Raw genomic sequence first — 15286 nt, 5'->3', positions numbered from 1 at the left:
CAAATGAGGCTGTGCATTTTCAGTAAGGATGCTGTATAAAGAGGTTGTATTCTTTCCAGTGTGTTGTTATCAAGAAGGTCCATGATTGACTTAGCTCTTTGCAGGTGAGAAAAGTTATTGGGCCTGTCAGCTGATGTTTCTAGCTAGTAAGTTCTTAGATCTTGGATGATAATGCTTGTATTCAGCTATGCCTTTCTTCATTTGGTGACTAGGAACTGAGTAATATGTAGTGTATACTGAATGCTCAGCCCTGTAAAGCTAAGATGCAGTTAAACTGGGACTAATGGATTTTTTGACCAATGAAAGGAAGCCGTCCAGATCAGCACACTCAGATAGACTGCTGTTCTTTAAGCTGCAGATTTGCTGTCAGAGAGAATGGAGGTAGAGCTGAGTCAAAAGTGAAGCTGGGAATCACAACTCGATCCACACAAAATAGCAAAAATAACACAAAAGAATGTTTAAATGTTGTACTGTAATGTTCTTCTTACCAGTAGTCTTTCTCCTCCAATGAAGGTGTGTTGCTATCTGTTGATAATACCCAATACCACCATAACATCATTGTTTATTAAAGTAAAGTGAGAAGTTAGTTCTGCTAATTAGTGGAAATATTCTAAAATCTTGTACACATTAAGTCCTGGACTAATATTTCTGATGTGGAGAAGCTGTCATTGGAAGAAACATCCAAAGGTACAAGCAGAGAGAGAAAATGAGAGTTGAAGGACAGTGAACTGGTAGAGAGGGATAAAGGAGAGAAAATGAGGATGTGGGAGATGAAGGTGGTGGAGAGCTATCAGTGTGGGGAAAGACGAGAAGCCAAGCTTCGGTGGAAGGACTCAGTAGGAGACCAAGAATAGCAAGACATTTTCTACGGTCTGTAGTTGACTTAGGGTAAAATTAAATAGCACTTTTACTTAGGTTAAAAAGTAAATGGGAGAAAAACTTATGTGAAGAGTGCAAACTCAAAAGCTTACTAGCAATTTTCTAGGTGGGTTAAATGGAGCAAAAGAAGTGTGTGTGTGTGTGTGTGTGTGTGTGTGTGTGTGTGTGTGTGTGTGTGTGTGTGTGATTGATTAACAGATGAAAGGTAGAACTTTTTAGAAATTCAAAGGGCCTGATTATGGTTATGCTATGAACTCTGACGAAGTGGTAGGAGCCATCTGTCCACAGAGGTCAGAAGTATTAAAGGAGGGACAAAAAGACTTTCAGGGGATAAAATCATGGCCAGTATCTAATGAGCCAACAAATGGGGAAAGCCAGAAGGACTGTCACTCTCACTCATATTTCAATGGAAAGGGTTGGAGTCACATGGCACTAGCTGAACTGAGCAGGAAAGAATAGTTAGTCAGGGAACAGTAAGTCATCAGCTCACAGAAACAGGCTGTGTTGAGTCAGATCAAGTGAATCGGAGGGGCAGGAGCAGATGCTCAGAGATTTGGTAGGCCTGAGAATGTGGGCTTTCCCCAGACTTCCTTTGGAAACAAAAATGGACATTCAGCATTGGGTTTGGGAATGTCTTTCTGCGTGGCCTATGTGCCAGGCCCGGGAATGATGTCTTGGGTTCACCAGGAGCAGCAGCATGGTAGATGATGAAATCGGAAACTGGAAGAGGTAGAGATGTCTGGTGTAAAACTTTCTTCTTTCTGCCTTGGTCATTTTCTATCTTGGTTCCTTCTGCCTTTCTCCTCCCTCCATCCAGAGCTCAGAGAAATGCGGGCTCTCTCTGTTGGGGTTCCATCTCTTTTCTCATAAACTGCTTCTAAGAGGTAGTGCAAGCACCTGCTGTTGTTGTCTGCTCCTCATAATGACTGACTATCTCATACTAAACACCAAAGATAACTTTGTAGGCTCCGTTTCAGCTGGAAGCAGAACCTATACCTGGTTGGTATCGCTCCTGTCCGTTCTGAAGTGTCACTAGTGTCCAGAGCTGGCACATGGCATCACTGGGCTAGTGGAGAACTGGAGTGCACTCTGTGGTTTGGTTTCTCTTGTAGTAATCCTGACACTCCTTACCATTTGCCGAGGGTTGGAGATGAAGATGTGTGTGTGTGTGCATGTGTGTGTGTGTGTGTGGTTGTGTGTGTTGTGTGTAAAGTCATGTTCTTTTGGCCATGGGCCAGATGGGACAGCAGCTGGGGTTATCTGTGGCTGTTGATATACCTCTGAATTACTCATTTCTACATAGGTGACTGGAAGTCTTGGTTTCATAAGGGTCTTCTGGAATGTTTTAACTTTGAAAAGATTTGGTTTGTTTGATTTCCAAGTAGAAGTCTTTGGGAATTTTTCCCCTTTGTATACACACAGCTTTATCTTCTGTATTCTTGGTCTCCTGGACCATTTAGTGGTTACCCTGCCCCATTGCCAGCTGATTTCACATTGCTGATGTCTGAGGCACCAGAGAGCCAAGCCTAGTTTTCATTGCCCAAAGCTGTGGCTTCCTTAGCTCCGCCATTAATTAGTGGTTTTCTTTTGTTTTCAATTCATCCCATTTTTACCGCCCCTCCACCCTCATCCTTAATTTTGATTTCTCTTTCATAGGTAGCTGTTCGTGCTGTTGTTTTTTTATCTCTCATTGCCTTTCCCTCTACAGTCCACTCTGTGAGCCAGGAACTGCGCATCCTTCAAGCAAGCCATTCTTGAAGACGGTGAAGAGAATCCAGATGATGAGCCTCTCCTTCTCCACTTCCTTCTCCTCTCTTGCCCAGCCCTAATGCCGGAGTCAGCAGGGATTGGATGGAAATGCCTCTCTGAGCATCTCTCAGCTCAGCTCAGCCAAGTTTTGGAAATGGCTCAAGTTTGTGCAATAGGAAGATTTTAATTTTATATCTTTCCCTTCTAAACCTCTTCATTGCCTTTGCTCGGAATCCTGTGGGAGACCCAGCTAGGCTGGGATTTGCTCTGCAATACAAACAACACCACAAACTGACAGAGACAGAAGAAAAGCAAACTATTTTATTTATTTCAATATTTAAAAGAAAAAAAAAAAAAAAAAAAACCGTGCTACCATGGCACACTTTGGTTTAAAATGCCATCTACTTCAAAGGTTAAACAATTTTGTGAAGATCTAAACAAGAGTGCTTAGTGTATAATGAAGGCATTGTGGTGACGCTGAGGAAACGGACCCCTCAGTTTTAATAATAAAATAAAGATCAACTCTGCTCTCTCAGGCCTTTGAGAAAGCCATTTGTGTATGTGTTTTAGGTAGTATTATCATTTTTTTAATTTCTTCGAGTTGGATGTGGTGAGGAGTGGTCAGTTCTTCCAAAGTCCTCTGGAAAGTATTGTTGACATTAAGTAATTATGAGTTTGGATCTGACTGAAATAAATTAACTCCAAACTAGCAGTGTGTCCCCTTTCCAAGTGCCCCTTGCCTCAGATGAACCCCATTGACCTAAATGTAAAGCTATAGCCTGTCTGTCTGATCTCCTGAGGCCCGATTCAGGAAGGAATTCTACCCACCGGTAGAGTGAACTGCTGCAAAGTTCAACAGCTCCAGGCAGACATTATTTTGTGTAGAATAATTTAATGAACAAACAAACAACTATAACAACAAAACAGCCAGGAGTAGGCAGTGGCTGAGGGGACATGGCTCAGTTAGCTGGTAGCTCCTCTACTTGGCCAGGGGAGTGCTGCTGAGCCGATTTCAGAGGTCTGAGAGCCTAGAGTTGCTCCAGAGACTAAGGAGTTCGCAGGAAGAATAGAAACTAAAACTCAGACATTGGGGGGGATAGGAAGGTGAACATTCTGTGTGAGTCCTTTATGGTCCGTAGGGCTGAAGAAATGGAATTTGGCATTGTATGTTTGACCTAGCCCAGGATGTCTGCTAACTGTCTAGGCCACTGGGTTCTACCTCTTGGTTTCTACTTAGCTTGTCTTTTACATGTCCAGAGCAGAGTCATGGATGGCATAGATGTGACTTAAGGCTGCAAAGTCTCATCAGCAAAAGTCCTTGAACCACAGTATTATTGAAATGCCCCAACCCGAGAATAATTCTCATCTGCCATTGAAAGAGAAGAGTAGGCAGACAGACTTTCCATTAAACCCTTCAGGTTTCCCACTCAAGAGAAGGAGGTGTCACCAAGAGTGTCTTACTATCATTTTTGATAGAAAATGTCCCTTGTCAAAAACTGTTAATTTTAATAATTATCTGTTCTCCAACCCACACTCACAAGTTATGATATATGTAGAATTGTGATAAAGCTTTGCAATGATGTAGGGTTTGTGTGAAGTTTGTGTAAGTTTCTGTTAAATAAAAGACTGTTTCCGATGGTCCTATAACATCTTTAAGATTTGCTTACCAACCCCATCTTGCATGAGTGACTCACAACATGTGTGGAAAGAACTCCTGCAAGGACTCACCTTCCTTGCATGCCCAAGATTCCTTTTATTGAGAAGTGTGTCCCTGGACAGCAGCTGCCACTGGCTTGAATGCCAGGAAGGGACATCAGAAGTGAGCAATACCTGGTGTTGATACCTATTCTCAGCTCAGTGTTGCTGTCACCCATCCCTCCATCACCAACACCATTTACCATCGCTTCCATGGTCAAAGCAGAATTATTGAAATCCCAGTTATGTGCAAAAGCATATATCATGCCTGTTTAATGTTGCTATTGTACTGTTGCCGAGAAGTTTTGCACAAATATGAGAGATTGGGCCTATGCGTGGAAAAAGACTTGAGGTTGCCATTTTTTTTTATTGCCTGAAAGCTACTGTTGGATTAGGCTCCCCAAGTTGAGAGCTTTGCAAACTCTAGGGTGGACCCCTTGGGATAGAGTTTCCCTAAAGGTTCAGAAGGATGCTATTTGAAGGGTCATCTAGGTTATCCTGTCAAGTCAGGTGTTTCCCTCTGAGCAGTGGACCTGTTCCCATGGGGCCAGGTGGAGTTGGAGTGTGACATCTCTTTAAATTTTGTATTTTATTTTTGTATGTGTGTGTACATGCACGTATATATGTACATGCATGTATACACGAGTGTGTGTTTGTGTGTGTGTAGGCCAGTAGTTGGTGTTGATGTTGTATGTTCTCCTTTATCATCTCCACCTGATTTTTTGAGACTTGATCCCTCACTGAGCCCAGATCTTGGCTACTGTGAGCACTAGGGATCCGATTGTCTTTGTCCCTCTCCCCACCAGCACTAGGATTACAGATGTGCTGCTGTCCCTTCTGCCTGGATTTTCATGTGCATGCTGGGATGTGAACTCAGGTTCTTATGCTTGCATGGCAAAACACGACCCAAGGGAGCCATCTTTCTGGCCCTTCCTCCATACATCGTGATGAAATATTCAAAAGGTAACGCTCACAATTTAACCACTAAGTGTGTGGTTCTATGGCAAAAGTACCTTCATGTCTTTGAGGAGCCATCACCACCCCATCTCTAGAACTGTTTCATCTCCAACTGAAACACCCCCTTTAAACATCATCTTTTCTCCTCCCCAGCCCCTGGTCATAGGGACAACCAGACTGTGTGGTGCCATCATTCTGTTCTGTTTCCCTGTGAATCTGACTACCTCATATATCTTGAATAAATGAGCTCATGCAATTTTGTCCTTTGGTCAAATATTTGTCCTTTGACTTATTTCATTTTGCACAAAATCTTCAAGGATAGTCTATGCTAAGGCATGTGATGCCATTTCCCTCTTTGGGGGGGTTGAATGTGTAAAGCATGTGGTGTTTATCTATTCATCTGTCTATCAACACAGAGTATAAGGCAGCTATCACACGTTTATTATATACCTCCATTATCTACAAGATTTGGAATATTAGGACCAAGTTCTAGGTTACATGAGGGATTAAGTATCTTTTCTAAAAAGAAGTGGTTACAACGAAAATCTTCCTTCTAGTTAGCATTCTAGAAAAGGGTATTTTCTCTATGGGTATCTTTATGACTAAGACTTTGCTGTCATGGTGATGCTTACTAGGATAAAGGGTTGTCATAGAGTTGAAGTGTCAGTGTAAAGAGACTTGGGATATTCAGGTGCTCTCAGTGGTAGGGCATGAAGGGAATGGCTGTCATTTTCAAGCCTCTGGTGGTGAGTTGTTGGCCAGAAATGCAGATTTTTTGTGTTTGTAGATGTTCACAGACAAGAGGGAGGAGGAAGGTGTATATCCAAGCCTGAGGATGAGAAACAGAAGAGGAAATCACTTTCTTTTTCCACTTGAAGAACATATTAGTCACTATAAAGGATTAGTTACTATAATGGGTTAGAATGAAAGATGAAGTTCACCCAACTGCAGAGCAAGTATCTTCAGCAAGCCAAACAGGCAAAGTGTGAGGACAATGACAGTGCCAGGGAGAAGGGGAACAAGTGACAGTGCTTAGCCTCAGGTCACAGGTACAAGAATGTTTAGGGCCAGAGAGCAGCTCAGTCTGCATGGGGTAGCTGCTACTTAGCTCAAAGGATGCTGGGTGAAGAAATGTCCAGGCTTCTCTGGTTTTCTAGCTGTGCACATATGTTTGTTGGGGGTGGAAACAAATGCATGTGTTTGCGCATGTGTGTGTGCTATGCACGTATGTAAACGTGCATGTGTGTCTGAGTATTTGTGTCTATGCAGGTATGCATGTTTGTGTGTATGTATGGGGTGTGGTGTTTGTGTTGAGAGAGATGGTGGTATGTGTGAGTATGTGTGTGTATTATGCATGCATGTGTATGTGTGTGCATGTGTGTGTGTATGAGAGTATGCATGCTTGTGTATATGTGTGTGTGTGAGGTGTGCATGTGTTGGGAGGTGGTGGTGTGAGTGTGTGTTTATGCCTACTTGTATGTGTATGTGTGTGTGGTGGTATGTGTTGGTATGTGTGTGTGTGTTATGCGTGTAAGACAGAGGTTAATGTTTGATGTCTTCCTCAATAGCTTTTCCACTTTATGTTTTGAGACAAGATCTCTCTCTGAATCTGGAGCTCACTGGATGCCCAGAAAGCCCTGGGGATTCTCCTGTCCCTGCATCTTCAGCACTGGGATTGCAGGTGTGTGTCACTATGTCCAGCTTTTAGATGCTTGTGTTTGCACAGCAAGCTTTTTACCAACCAAGTCGCCTGCTCAGCCACCTTATAGCTTTTCAAGAGAAGTGAAACATAAACATTTTGGTGAAGTCCTTCCATTAAATAAAACATTTAGTAGTAGAAGATAATCAAACACTGAAGATCCACTTGGTGTGGACTAAACCAAGCATGACTGTATACCGGACACACTTGGAACACTTGATGGTTTTGGATTTAGAGGTTTGGGTAAGGTTGCAGTTGAGGTGGGAATGCCTTGTGCAAAACTCCTGAGAACAGTAGCCCCTCATGCTGACTCGGGGATGCAGGTGGTGTCTCCTGGATTAGAGCGCTTATATGGTAGGAAAGGGCACCTAGGTAGTCTCTGTGTAGAGCTACGTCATCCATCAACACATCAGAGATCTGGGGTACGTTTTTAACACAAAGCACTGGTCCCTTTTCTCTGCATGTCCATGAGAGGGCCTCTCTGTAAAATTCTGAGTAAGGCTGTGCGGTTTACAGATGTTTTCATTTTGTATTATTATTGCTGACCAGCAGCAAGTCACCCACCATGCCACATTTCTTCTAAGAACTCCATGTGAGCAGAACTTAACTTGAGTTTCAGCCCCAAACCAGCAAATTCAGATTCAGAATGTTGAGTAAAATCTCACCCCTATCTCATGTGGTGTGTGTGTGTGTGTGTGTGTGTGTGTGTGTGTGTGTGTGTGTACCTAGATCTATAGATACAGATTCTTCCAGAACCTTTGTTTTTTTAAATTCCTTGTCTCTTAACTACTTTAGATCTTATGTGCATCTGTTATAGAGAGTGCTTGTCAGAGAGTTGGATGGACTCTTGAATTTGCAAACACTGCTTACTTGGATTAGCAATGTCTCATTTGGTCTTGCTGGGGAAGAGGTGATTCTGAACAAGCACTCCATCTCCTGTTTATAATGGACACTCACAAGCTCTTTCTGTAAAGGCCTAGATTATAAATAACTCAGGTTTTGTAGGTCAGGCATCTATTGGAGCTGCCCTACTCTGGGGTTGTATGTGTGTGTGTGAATGGGTGTAGCTATGCTTCAAAAAAGCCTCCAAAAATGGACAGCTTGTTCATGGGGAGAGGTTTTGATGGCCCTTGGTTCAGAGAATAGTTTGCATTTAATTGGGGGTGGTGATGCTAACAGTTGGCTCTTCTTCTAAGCCTTAGGATCAAGAGAAAAGTTTCACGTCACCCTTAAAAGGGTAGAGGGGCATTTAACCATTCATAATAGAAACATTAAAGGTCTCACTATCAAAGGTTTTCAGAGGCAAAAGTTCCCAGTGATGAGCACAAACCACAACAGAGAGTCTGGGAATAACTAAATCCTACCTGACAGTAATTCCCAGAGGACAGGCTGAAGGATCCCCTTGCTCTTAGCAGTCCATGTTGTTTCTAAGAATGAGAAATGGCAGGTAGCTCCTGTGTCAATGTGAATAGAGATACTTGAGTCCTGTCTGTAGGAGATAAAGGATAAGGGACATTAAGTGCAAAAGGTGTGGGGTTGCTGAAGGCAAAGAGCTGGGCTCTTGCTGGTGTAGTTTGATGACTTGGTTATGGCTTCCAAAAACAGTTGCCTATAAGATGTTAAAGTTGCTAAGATACATTTCTCCCCAAGATCTCGAATCCTTGTGGTTTTATTCAGGATCATAACACATTCCACATTTTATTTCATCTCTTCATAAGAAATGATTTGCACGTACTTGCTAGTGAAGGATTCCTAAGCTGAGATTTCCCACTGAATAGAAATTGTCTTGCTAGTTGAACATGGGATGATCCTGAAAGAGGAGACTGGGAGCCAGGATGTCAGGAGGCTGCTGTCATGCCAACAATTACTGGAGAGATTTTTTTTTTTACCATGGTTAGGAGATGCTCAGTTGACTACCTGAAGAGAACTGGGGACCCTTCCAGATCCCAGGGTACCTTTCAGTGAGGCTTATTGTTGACTTTCTAGAGTTTCCTGAAAGAAGGAAGTGGTTGGAACTGGTGTGTCTTTGTGTCTTCTCTTGTTTCTTCTCTTGTTCACCTTGTGTTTGTATAATTTGGAAGTCAGTTTTCAGGGTAGACTAGGGGGATGGAGATTAAAATCAATAAATCCCGTGTTTTATATTTTACATAGTTATGGTGTGAGGAGCACACATCTCTTGGTTAAGTGATCTTAACACACTAGAATAGGAAATCATTTCTGAGAGTTATTGACAGAGGTTAGCCATATTTTATTATTGACTCAATCAATTCAGTTATGTTGGCTGTGTTGTTGTTGTTATTTTATGCTTTAGTGGTGAGGAATTTTTTTGTAATGTTGGGGATTGAACTTAAAGTCTCAGCACTGTTAGGAAAGAGTTCTATCACTGAGCCCCATACTGTCTCCCAAGCGCTGAGGTTAGACGAGTGTACCACTATGCCTGGTTTGACTGTGTTATTATTAGCCAAGGCTAGTCATTCATGAGGTAGACCTAGATGGTCCTAGTAGAACTCTATCCAGTGGGTACTGTATTATCCAAGTGCATGATAGAAAGCTAGGTTGGGAGAGATGTGCAAATATTGAGAAGTAATTCTTAGTGTATATTAGTATTGTTATCAGCAGTGATAAGATCATGTTTAGATGAAATAAAAAAGACTTAAAAATCTAAAATTATAGGAAGGATTCTTAACAGTATAGTGTAAGAGCAAGTAAGTCCTTTAAAGAGATGTTTAGTGTTAGAGATAGTCTAACTTGGAAAGAAGCATTAGTCACTTAATAACTAAAGTGTGTCATTGAGAAGAAGACACTGTGAGGACAGGAGAAGTAGCTTGGGGGGATTGAGAGCAAATAGACAAACTCTTTGACACTGAGAACTAACTTTAGTCTTTGGAGGCTAAGGTAGACTTACCAGTAGTCAAGAAGCTAAGATCTTTTCCTGTGTGGAGTTGGGATGGGAGAGGTGACCTCCTGAGGTCTAATTGGGTGACACATGGGGTTAACATTAAGGAAGCCAGTGCCCACTTAGCACCAGCAAGTGGAGAAACATTGGCAACACAGCTTCCAAGAATGTGTATTAGAGTCAATAAAATTCTACTTCTGAGCATGCTCTGTTCGCACTGAAGCAATAACACTTGTTGGGTGGTACAAGACACCCACTGGAATGTGACCACAGTGGGAAGAGACAATCTCCTCCAGAAAAAAATGCCAAAGATGTGAGAAAGAAGTCAGTCAGCCCAGGAGGCCACCAGGTGAATGGTGTTCTGGAAAGCTCCATCTTGAGTAAGCTACCAGTTCTCAACTTCATGGATTTCACAGCCTCCAACGTCACCCTCGAGAACGGATCATGTGCTTGCTAACAGGGCATCGCTATTCCATTCAGCTCGGATGCAGTTATATCTGATATTCACAGTTGTATCCTAGCTTCTCCCCAGTTGGTCAGGCAGAAGGGTCCCAGTAGAAGACAATGTTTCTTAAACAAAATTCTACCTGGGAGGAAAGTGGTTAGCATCCTTTCTAGAGAAGCCAAGTCGTTTGGGAAAGAAGTCCTGCACACACTGTTTTCGATGTGCTTGTTTTAAAGAAGCAACTGTTGTGCTGTGTTCTTTGCATCAAGTGAGCTTTCTGTGGACTGACTCTACCAAGACAACGTCTGCTGATAGATGCTGAGGGAGCAAGTGAGAAACCACCATGAAGCTAGTGCTGCGACATCTGCTCGGCCAGGTTATGGATTCGGAGACACTGGTGCTTTGTAATCTTGAATACTTCTTTGGGTAAAACGGGCTGTTTTACCTTCATAAATGTCAACCTTATGTCCAAAATGGGAAAATAAATCAATATGTTCAGGCCATTGTTACTTCCTATAATAATCTTTTTTGCTTTATGCTACAGATCAATCCTTCAATAACTGATTGAATGCCTTCTGTGTTGCAATGCGGTGTGAGGTTCTGAAGGGCATACAGAGATGCAAAGTGGTGCTTCCATGTGAGTGGCTTTAGGGTTTTCACAGATGGTTGCTAGTTAAAGTCATAAATGGTTTAAGTTACTAATTCCATTCTATAGAGATGGGATCTGACCCTCAAGGGTGTTGAGGTGATAAAAGGACTAGAGATAGATGGTAAAGTCTGAGTTTTCTACTCAAATTATTTTTTCCTTTCCATTTTTTATGGCTTTAAAGTATGGTTCTCTAGTGTACCATGTCAGGCATCTTTTGTTTTTGTGGAGGAGACAGGTGGTTAACATATTATTTAAGACAAGGCCATGAATAATTAAATGCCGAGTTGCTACAAACTGCAGATGTTAGGCCGGCTCAGCAAGGAGAGATACCAGTGCTGGCTGATATGGGGACAAGACTTCAGAGAAGGATGGATGGAGCTGATGTGGGCAGAGTGAAGACAGGCCACTGAAAGCAACAGCAGGCGGTAGATGGGCAGAAGCTCGGAGGTGTGAGCAGGCATGGGGCTTCGGAACCAGAGCATAGAAGAACATGACTAGAAGAGAAGGCAGGTCATGGACATCCTGTCAGCATTGACATGAAGAGGAGGTTTGATCCACAATAAAAGAATTAGGAATAGCAGGAAGTAGGGCCCCCTCATGAGCTTGTAAGCAGGAGCGATGTGATGCTTAGCGTGGCTTTAAGTGCAGCTGAGCTGTGAGAACCAAGAATGTTTGGTTCGTCCTCTCTCCCCATTCCGCAGTTTCTGTCATGTGATGCATGTCCTAGTCCATATGGGCAAAGCAGCCATCACATTCCTTTTAGATGGCTTGAAAGACGCTTAGTGTCTCCCGGCTTCTGCGTGATGTCTAAATGGTCCAGTGTGCATCTTTCTGAGTGCTGACTCTGGAGGTTGGTGATTCCATGGTCATTTCCTGTCAAGGGTTGTTTTTTCATCACTTGCTGGTTTGACATGTACTTGGGAGGAACATGGTATATTTGGAGGTCCCAGAGAGCCTATTTCAACTTGAGATCTAAACATTACGATTGTTTTGGTCAAATTGGAACTAAATGTACTCGACCCTTTAGGTTGATAGGTCAGTTTGCTGAGAGTAAAGCGAGAAAGAGGAAGAAGAGGGAGAATGGCTGGGATGCCAGTCTTGCCCATTGTTGGATGTTAACGTGTCTTGAGGCTTCATTGTCTAGATAATTTGATTTACCTTGTCTAGGGAATGAGAAGCTGTTCTTGTAGCCTCTAACTTTAAAAAAATATTTACTTTATTTTTAAGATGTATTCATTTACGTGTAAGAGTTCTCTATTTGCATGCATACCTGCATAAAAGAAGAGAGCCTTAGATCCCGTTACAGATGGTTGTGAGCCACCATGTGGCACTGGGAATGGAACTCAGGACCTCTGGAAGAGCAGTCAGTGCTCTTGACCGCTGAGCCATCTCTCTAGGCTCTTATTTCATTTTATTTATGTATGTCAGTGAATGGGTACGTGCACCTGAATACAAGCAACCATGGAGGCCAGAAGATCCTGTCAGATCCCACAGAGCTGGAGTTCTAGGTGGTGGCCTGATGCCCAGCATGGGTGCTGGACACCAAACCGAGGTCCTCTGCAAGGGCAGCACAAACTCGTGCCTACCCCAGCTCATGAGTCTCCTGATTCTAACACTGTCTGTCCGTCCTCTCTGTATTGTACTTCACTGGTGGCTTCCTTCCTTCCTAGGTCCTGAAGCTGAAAGGGGTACAGCCATGTAATAGAAGTGTGGATTGAGAAGGCAAAGAATGTGAGGCCACTTCCCCACAATAGCCTAAAGGGGCTGGCACTTTCTGCCACGCTAAGTCATTATTACCGTTTCACTCTCCCTGTAATCTGCCTAGAAGCCACTGTCCCACTTAGCAGATGAATGGGCACTTAGAAGGGCCAAAGTCATGCGGATGTGTTAGACTGGTCCAGAGCCCATATGTCTTCTCTGTTGTTCACGCTAGTTCACTCACCTTTATATGTTACTTGCCCAGAATGTTCGATGACAGTTGTCTTGCTGTCCACATGGATAACAGAACCGAGCACTGGCCTCAAAGAACATGACATGCAACTATAATATGGCAGCTGCCACCTCCGCTCTAGCAGAAGGCAGAACTCTAACAGGCCTCTAGATGGGACCCTCTTCCTTCTTGCCTTTCTGCCCTTGCAAAAGACCTGAATTTGGTTCTCAGCACCATGTGGGACAACTCCCAACCACATATAACTCCAGCACTTTCAGATATGACAGGCCCAATAGGCAGCCTGTAGACCCAGTATAGACCTCATTAAACCCTTGTGCATTCCCTCTTTCCTTCGCCTGCCTTCGGACCGTAATGCTCATGTTGATGTGTTACAGCCTGCATTCCTCCTGGCAGGCAACGCCCTATGTCTGTTCTATTCACTCAACTGCTAAAACCACCTCAGGTCCTACCTAACTGATGGCTGTGTTGGGCATATTGTAAAAGGTCTAAGGGGTCACTGCAGTCTTCTGTGGTTAGAAGTAGACTTTAAAGAAAAACATCTCTGCTTATGACTTGAGAGAGGGAGCGAGAGCCCTTCTTCTCCTCTCCCACGAATCCCAGGAAACTGCGCATCACTATTCTCCCCAATTCCCTGGTTCTTCTGCTCTAATCACAACTCAGTTCTGCTGTAAGCCTCATTTAGGGGAAGAACATCCAAGGGCTCCCAGAGAAAAGAGGGACATTAGTGAGAGATGGCCAGCGAGTGTGCCTACCACTACCCATGAACCCCAGGATAGCTATACTCTTTATGTCCCTTTTTAGACTGTTGTGGCAACTCCTTCAGGCTCACTGGGAACCAGGTTACCCTTGGGCTTGCCTCTGATGGCGATTGCCCTTTAATCTAAAGTAGAGAAAGGATCCAGGCTCACTGTGCACCAACCACACCCATGTCATCCTAATCTCTACTTTCGCTGTCTTCTTTAATGGTCCTCTCAGGTAAGAGGTGGTCCAGCTTTACAGCAAAGGAACTGAGATTGAGAACAATAGTTTGTCCAAGATAAGGCAAGTATTCAAGCACTGTTTCTTCTGGGATTTTTGCTGTTGTTCTGAGACTGGCATTTTCATGGGCTTCTCCCCATCCTGAGCCAAGGGCCCTGAGCTTCTGTTGGTTCTCTAGCTATCTCACCCACCTTCGTTTGCAGATGATTACTTTTCCTTTAGTCCAACAGGACTCCTGATGGCCCCTGGGAGAATCCTTCATCCTGTTGACCATTGATTGGCTGCTGAGCCCTGGGGCTTAAGCCAGTATTTAATCGAACCTTGGTTACTTAGCAAAGCAAATTGCTTAGTTGCAAAGAGCAAGCTTCACAGACCAGGCTTCCTGAGCTGGGCAGTTCTACAGGCTCATGATCCCTCTCACTCCTAGGCAGGATGCTTTGTCTGTCCCCAATTTTGTTGCCTCTCATTACCTCATTTTGGGTCACAGCCATTCTTTGGCTAGCTACTTTAAATGCAGTTCACTCTCCATTCTTGCAATTAATAGATCCAATGTGGCATTTGTCAGCAGCTGACTTTTGTGAACTCTAGGGTGCCATTTTGGTGAGAATATGATGTTAAAAAATTATGATCTTTAATACATTCAGTTCCTGCCTTGCTTCTAGTAACCCAAAGATGAATAAAGTACTTTGGAAATACTCCTTCTAGAAAGTTCTTCCTCTTAGGAGGCAGGAAATAGTGAACTGGCTGCAGATAATACCAAGGACGAATTTGGCTCTGACTCCCCTCTCGTGTTCATCCTTCCGGAAGGTAGGGCCAGGGAGGAAATAGTCATCTGGCTGAGATCCCAAGAGTTCTTGTTTGTTGTGGTGGCATGTGAAAGGGGCAGCCCTTGTAGCAGGATGCCAAGATTCCAGATCCGTGCTCACCCCATCCTTGGTCACCCTCTCTTGGGACCCAGGACCACATTGCATAAAGACTTGGCTGAGCTGGTCAGAGCACAGCCCTGCTTTCACCATGCCCCATGACCATGCTTAACCTTTGGGGATCACTTTCCTTCTGTGTCTAAAGAAGGGACTGGACTCAATGGTCATCAGAGTCCTTCTGCGCTCTGACAAGACAGTTTGTTGGCTAGCTAGAGCATTGTGGTTATGTGCTCCTGCCCCAAGTCTTGTTTGCATTTTAAGTAGAGGACATTTTCTTTTTTAGATGCTTGTAGTGTCTTCACAGCTGGACATCTCTGAACTGGTGTGGGTCTAAAAGGATCATGATGTTTAATGTTCCTTTCCCCCAGAACACTACTCATATTTTTTAGTATAAATATACATGAATATATTTTTCACAGTACTTGATTTTTTTAAAAGATTTGATAATATGCATTGCATTGAAAT

At 43.4% G+C, this 15286-nt stretch overlaps 1 protein-coding gene across 2 annotated transcripts in view; it reads left to right on the top strand.

Annotated features, from left to right (window-relative positions):
* Positions 1-15286, top strand: part of DPF3 (double PHD fingers 3) — a gene marked incomplete at its 5' end in the record, with an annotated part of 270133 nt that overhangs the window by 223389 nt on the left and 31458 nt on the right. The window contains one exon of one of the 2 annotated variants that reach the window (XR_013975648.1): positions 2588-4368. The exons of the other annotated variant lie outside the window; for it this stretch is intronic. Of the gene's footprint in view, positions 1-2587; positions 4369-15286 lie in introns of those variants that run through there. 2 annotated transcript variants of the gene reach the window in all.

Source organism: Micromys minutus (genome assembly GCF_963924665.1).
Source record: "Micromys minutus genome assembly, chromosome: 1".
NCBI lineage: Eukaryota > Metazoa > Chordata > Mammalia > Rodentia > Muridae > Micromys > Micromys minutus.
Note: the sequence above shows the minus strand (reverse complement) of the source record. Positions and strands in the feature narration are given on the sequence as shown.